The sequence below is a fragment of the Impatiens glandulifera genome, chromosome 3 (genome assembly GCF_907164915.1).
Source record: "Impatiens glandulifera chromosome 3, dImpGla2.1, whole genome shotgun sequence".
NCBI lineage: Eukaryota > Viridiplantae > Streptophyta > Magnoliopsida > Ericales > Balsaminaceae > Impatiens > Impatiens glandulifera.
Genome location: NC_061864.1, coordinates 65,767,053 through 65,773,947, shown reverse-complemented (window position 1 = coordinate 65,773,947; position 6,895 = coordinate 65,767,053).

Sequence of the window (6,895 nt, the reverse complement as noted above, 5' to 3'; positions counted from 1 at the left end):
ACATACTCACGCAGACAACATGGAGATGCTATATTACCCCCTAAATTGTCTAATCCGGAAGTTAGTCATACAGTTGCTCCTTCTTCATATACAAACGGTAATCCTTCTCTTTCTGACCTTGGTCTTCCCATAGCTGCTAGAAAATGTTCTAGAAAATGTACTCAGCATCCTATTTCTAACTTTGTTTCTTATGATTTTGTATCTCCTTCCTATTGTGCATTTGTTTCCAATTTGTCTTCTATTCCTATTCCTCAGCATTGGCGGGATGCTACACTTGAACCAAAGTGGGAATGTGCTATGGGATCTTGTGACTCTTCCTGTTGAAAAAAAATAGTTGGATGTAAATGGGTGTTCACTGTAAAATATAAGCAGATGGGTCAATTGAAAGGTACAAGGCAAGACTGGTTGTGAAGGGGTACACACAGACACTTGGGATTGACTATCAGGAGACGTTCGCTCCCATCGCCAAGATGAACTCTATTCAGATCCTAATTTCTTGTGTTGCCAATCTAGGATGGAATCTTCAACAGCTTGATGTGAAGAATGCATTTTTGCATGGAAACCTAGAGGAAGAAGTTTATATGGATGTCCCTCATGGCTTCTCATTTCACATTACAGAAGGGAAAGTGTGTAAACTCAAGAAAACTTTGTATGGGCAAAAATAATCTCCTAGAGCATGGTTTAGGAGATTTCACGGTGTTATGATAAAGTTTGGGTTCAAGTAGACCAACTCAGACCATACAATGTTTGTTAAGAGACAAGGAGGCAAGATCACAATATTGATTGTGTATGTCGATGACATCATTGTAATGGGTGATGATGAAGATGAGATTAACTTAATCAAACAATGGTTGGCGGCCGAATTTGAGGTCAAAGACTTGGGTTCGTTGCGGTACTTTCTTGGGATTGAGATAGCTAGATCATCTCGTGGGATATTTCTCTCCCAACGGAAGTATGTCCTTGATCTCCTATCTGTACTGGGATGTTGGGATGCAAACTTGCGGACTCACCTTTTGAAGCTAATCATAAGCTCTTCGGAGGTGTTGGTACCGAGGTGGATAAGGAGAAATATCAACGGTTAGTCGGGAGACTTATATACCTTTCTCATACTAGACCTGACATTACATATGTTCTTGATGTTGTGAGCTAGTACACTTATGATTCTCGCAAGACTCATATGGATACAGTCTATCGCATTCTGAGATACTTGAAGGCAACATCGGGTAAGGGCTTGTTGTTTAAGCCTCAAGGTCACCTAGATGTTCAAGGATATACCGACTCAGATTGGGCTGGCTCCTTGGATGATAGACGTTCCACCTCAGGTTATTGTGCCTTTGTTGGAGGTAACCTGGTAACTTGGCGCAGCAAGAAACAAGCGGTGGTAACAAGGTCTAGTGCCGAGGCAGAGTACAGAGCTATGGCTCTTGGCATTAGTGAGCTCTTGTGGACTCAGTCCCTTCTTGTAGAACTTGGTTTCACACTAACTGGTCCAATGAAGCTATTTTGTGATAACAAGGCTACTATCTCTATTGCTCATGATCCGGTTCAACACGATCAAACCAAGCATATTGAGATTGACCGACACTAATCAAGGAGAAGATTTCCAGCGGTCTCCTCTGTAACACGTATGTAAAGATTGGCGATCAACTAGTCGATGTCTTAACTAAGGGTCTTGGTAGTAGAGATTTTGTTCCCATTATAAGCAAGTTAGGCATGATGAATATCTTCGCACCAACTTGAGGGGGAGAGTTAAAATAATGGATTAATATTGTATAGTATTTATATATTTAGGATGTTATATATTAAGGCTCATATATATATTAAGGCCTAGATACATTAGGTTTTAAGCCTCTTATCTCTATATATAATCTCCATATATTGGAGAGGCTGTAATTAATGGAAAACCCTATTTTTGAAACCTTTCATTCGTAACAAGACGCATTCAGGGTTGTATGACTTACGAGTTATGCCTTTCGGATTATCTAATGCACCTGCAACTTTTCAAGCACTCATTAACGAAATTTTCTGAAAATGGCTAAGAAAGGGAGTATTAGTTTTTTTATGATATTCTTTGATAGAAAAATGAAGTAAAGTTAATTTTTGGAACCGGCCAGAAAAACTAAACAACTATTAACTTTTATGTGCAGGAACAGATCGAATTGCACAACCGGCTGGAGCCTCATAAACCGGATGTTGAATACTTCAAAGAAATCCAGTTCCAAGTGATCAAGTCAAGATCAGAGGAACCGGTTTTAACTCTTCCAAGAGACCGGCTAGCAAAGACAAGATTACATTTCAGTCGGACTATACTGTGTAAGAAACAAACCGGAAACTACAGTTTGCAGAGATGACGTAATATGACGAAATAAACGCATCTCAAAGGAATAAAAGAAGATAAGATCCGATCAGAAGCATGCGAGAAAAGCAATGATGATTTATTGATCCGACCTTGACAGCCGGATGGTGCATGCCTGACACGTGTTCGAATCTGAAAACCGGTTACGTCATCTTATACTCAGAGGTGTCTGCATGCTTGCCAAGTGTCGAGGAAGGTGAAACGTGCAAGCAACCTCCCTGCATCGGCGTGACGCTGGATTAACCAATCCCACGGCGAGAGAAGAATGTGACCGTTGGGATCGTCCTTGCTATAAAAGGAATACAAAGCGACCTCATTAATGGCGACATAAGTTACGAAAATCTTAGAAAGATAAAATCTTACGTGCGAACTAAAACTGGTGTGTCATTGTTAGATAAAATTAGACCGGTTAATAGAACTTAACACAAACAAACTTCCTATGCAGGAATAGGCAAAGAACCGAACCTGTCAAATTACTCAACCGGTTAAGAAACTCAACCGGTCAAGCAATTAAACCGACCAGAAACATGACCGCACAAGAAATTCAAGATCAGTCAAATCGGAAGGACATAATCGATTAAACAACCGGTCACTCAGAAGCTAATGGAAAAACCGGAAGTGATCCGGTTAACACACATAACCGACCAGCATAAAAAGACACTTCGGGTATCTGTTGAGAATGATACCGAAGGAACAGACTAAACATTGCCATATTCATACAAGTATAAGGAAAGTCTGCAGGCTGCAGAAGACTGTCCTACAAGATCTTTCTACTTCAGGATAAATCATAAAAGCAATCTTCCAAGTACAGACAACTGTCCAACCGACAGTTGCCATATTGAGTAAAAAACAAACCTAGCCGATTTGACCTACACTGGAAGACTAGACCGCCAGGTCTGAATCACTGAACTTCTGCTCAACCAATCAGATTCAAGGAAATGAAATGTGACCGTTGGTACATTTCACTTATAAAAGAAGGAGCTTAAGAGGAGTAAACGTTGGATTTTTGAGGGTTACAAGTTCTGAATTCTCACATATTGTGTTCTATCTCTAGAAAGCTTAAAAAGCTTATTTGAAGTGTATTCTGCAATTTCGGTTAAAATTGTACGGGTGTTATCGAGCAGGAAATAAGTCTCGATCGGATTGTTTGTATTCCTTAGTGAATATCCTTCTCGCGGTTTCGATAGGAAGGGGTGACGTAGGAGTTTTATCTCCGAACATCCATAAAAACCTGTCTTGTTATTTACTTACCGCCTGCTTTATTTTATAACCGATCTGCACTAACCTACTAATATCGCTCCAACCGAATCACCAAGTTCCAAACCCGACTCAGTAATCTCCAAACATGTCCTATTCAAATTCGGTCCTGCCTATCTCGTGTGTGCTGCTTCAACCTGAAACAAACCACTTCCGCGCTTAAACTTTGTTCAAGGGTTTGTGACAGTTTGTGTAGTATTGAAACCCCGGTATTAATCTCTAACCGGATTAATCACCACCCTTTGAGTGAGACGTGATAACCGGCCAACCCCGGTCCTCCAACCGCGACCTAGATCCTAACAATTGGTATTAGAGCAGTTAGTTTCAATACTCAAGCGAGCATGTCTTTCGATAGGCCCCCAATGCTAGAAGGGGACGACTTTGCCAACTGGAAGGCACAAATGCACATGCACTTAATAACCATGGATGACGAGATGCAGTTCATCATAGCCGAAGGACCGATAATCATTGACAAAGACAGAAAAGACTAGACAGCTGAAGATAGGAGAAGAAACAATCTGGATAACCATACCAGAAACCGCATATCCAACGGTGTGGACAGAAACACGTATTGCAAGATCAGAGAATTCAAAACCGCAAAGGAAACATGGGAAACGGTTATTCAGATTCATGAGGGAAATGAAAGAACCAAGGAAAATAAGATAATGGTGACTACTCAGAAGTTTGAAAACATCAAGATGAGACCGGGAGAAACAATGAGAGAATACAGTGACTGGTTAACAGGTGTGATAGACGAGCTAGCAACTCTTGACAAAAGGTATGACAACAAGGAAGTCATCATGAAAGCGTTAAGATCTCTTCCAAGTGCATGGGATATAAAGACAATGATGATGAGGGAATCGAGCTGCCTAAGCAAGATGAAACTACACGATGTATTTGAATATCTTAAGGCATATGAGTTTGAAATGAGATCTAGGACTGAAGAAGAAGTCTCAGCCTCAACCTCAACCAGAGCACTGATCACATCCACAGAACCTGTTGCACCTGCATCGATCAGAACCGCTGAACAGTTCATCGAGGATGCCATGGCAATGCTTGCACAGAAATTTGGGAGGTTCATGAAAAGAAGCCAACCGACAAACAACTACAACTATGGTAATAAATCTAATGTAAGATGCTATAACTGTAACTGTTTGGGACATTTCAAGTGGGAATGAAGAAAACCGAGGAGGGATGACCGGAAACCGGACAATCAAAATAACCGAAACAACTATCAACAATCCGGTGAAGGAAGTGAGGTTCAGAAAGCACTGATAGCCGATGATGGAGGTAGCTTATGGGTTCACAGTGACAGTGATGATGAACTCACATGGCTCATGGCAAATGAGGAACAGATATTTGACTCTCCTTGTGAAGAATTTACTAAAGATGAGTTATATAAGGCATTAAATGATATGGTAGCAGAGTATAAGAACCTATTAACCTTATTACCTAAGCAACCCAATTTTAGAGTCGACCTTATAGTACCCACCTTGACCGAACCAAACATTATACAACCTGATGAAACCCCTATCTTAGAAACCGAGTCAGCACCTGAACTATCCGCTGAAACCGAACAGCTCAATGAGCCAGTTCAAGAGTTGACCGAGGAAGAAAACGCCCGACTCCAGTATAGAATGGCCGCATAGAAAAGATCTAATGAAATGGTAAGAAAAATGTGTAGTTATAAAAGACACCCTACTTGCATGTTTGGTCTAAGATACAAAAACAATAGATCCCAAAGCCAAAAACACTTAGACAAAACAAGGCTCACAAAGGATGATCTTCCCTTTGTAAGTTTTATAAGAAGTTCCTTAACCGCTGAAGAGGAACTAACTACCTATTATACGGAAGACAAACTAACCTATGTAGGTCCAACCGATTCTGAGAAATGGCTTCACCCTGAGAAAAGAAAAGCCAACCTATTCAAAAATAGGCAAGCCAACTCACAAGCACATAGGACAAACCAAAGATCATCCCCACATAAGGCCCTCTTAGGAAAATAGAAAGATTCAAAACCGAGTGCAAGAAAATTGGTTAAGACATTGACCAGGAAAGCTGTCCGGTTTGTCAAGGTCTGGATACCCAAGGGACTAATCGCTTGTGGACCCAAGTAAATGTGTGTACCAAATAGTTGTAAATATGTACATTTTTCAGGATATAAGGAAACGACTAGGAAACTCTGAATGGTACTTGGATAGCGGTTGCTCCAGGCATATGACCGGAAACAATAACCTTCTAACCGACATCAGAATAGAAACCGGTGCATTAATCACCTTTGGTGACAACTCAAAAGGTAGAACTGTGGGCAAGGGTAAGATTGTCCATGGTAACTTAACAATTGATAATGTACTCCTAGTTGAAAACCTACGTTTTAACCTGCTAAGCATTAGTCAAATGTGTGATGCTGGATACACTGTAGAATTTCTTAAACATGCATGCCTAGTTAAGAATTCTCAAGGTATTACACTACTAACCGGAAATAGGTTAGGAAACATCTACAAGGTAGATTGGAATAATAAAGTAGAATATCCTATATGCATGATAACTAAAACTGATCAAACCTGGTTGTGGCATAAAAGACTAAACCACCTAAACATGAAAACTTTAAATTATATTCGTGGTAAAAAGTTAGTCGAAGGAGTTCCTGACATAGTGTTCAATAAGGATAAGATTTGTTTAGCATGTCAAATGGGTAAACAAACTAGGTCAACCTTTAAGAGTAAAGGACACATTCAATTTAACCGATGCTTAGATCTTCTTCACATGGACTTATTTGGACCGATTAGGGTCGTCAGCCTAGGAGGAATGCTTTACACTATGGTAGTTGTTGATGATTATTCCAGGTATACATGGGTAATATTCCTGCCATCCAAACGTGAAACCGCATCAAATTTAATCACACTGCTTAAACGTTTGCAAAATGAAAAATCAACACGCATTAATAACATTAGAAGTGATAGAGGAACCGAATTTACAAATAGCACTCTAAATGCATTTCTTGATGAATCTGGTATTAGACACGAGTTGTCTAGTGCTAGGACTCCTCAACAGAACGGCCTGGCCGAGAGAAGAAACCGAACTCTCAAGGAAGCCGCACGGTCCATGATAGCCGATTCGGGCATTGCCCAGAAATTCTGGGTTGAAGCTATCAACACTGCATGTCATACACAAAACCGGTCTTTGATTAACAAGTTTCACAACAAAACACCTTATGAGGTATATTTTGATAGAGTTCCTAACCTCAGGTATTTTAAGATTTTCGGTTGTAAATGCTACATT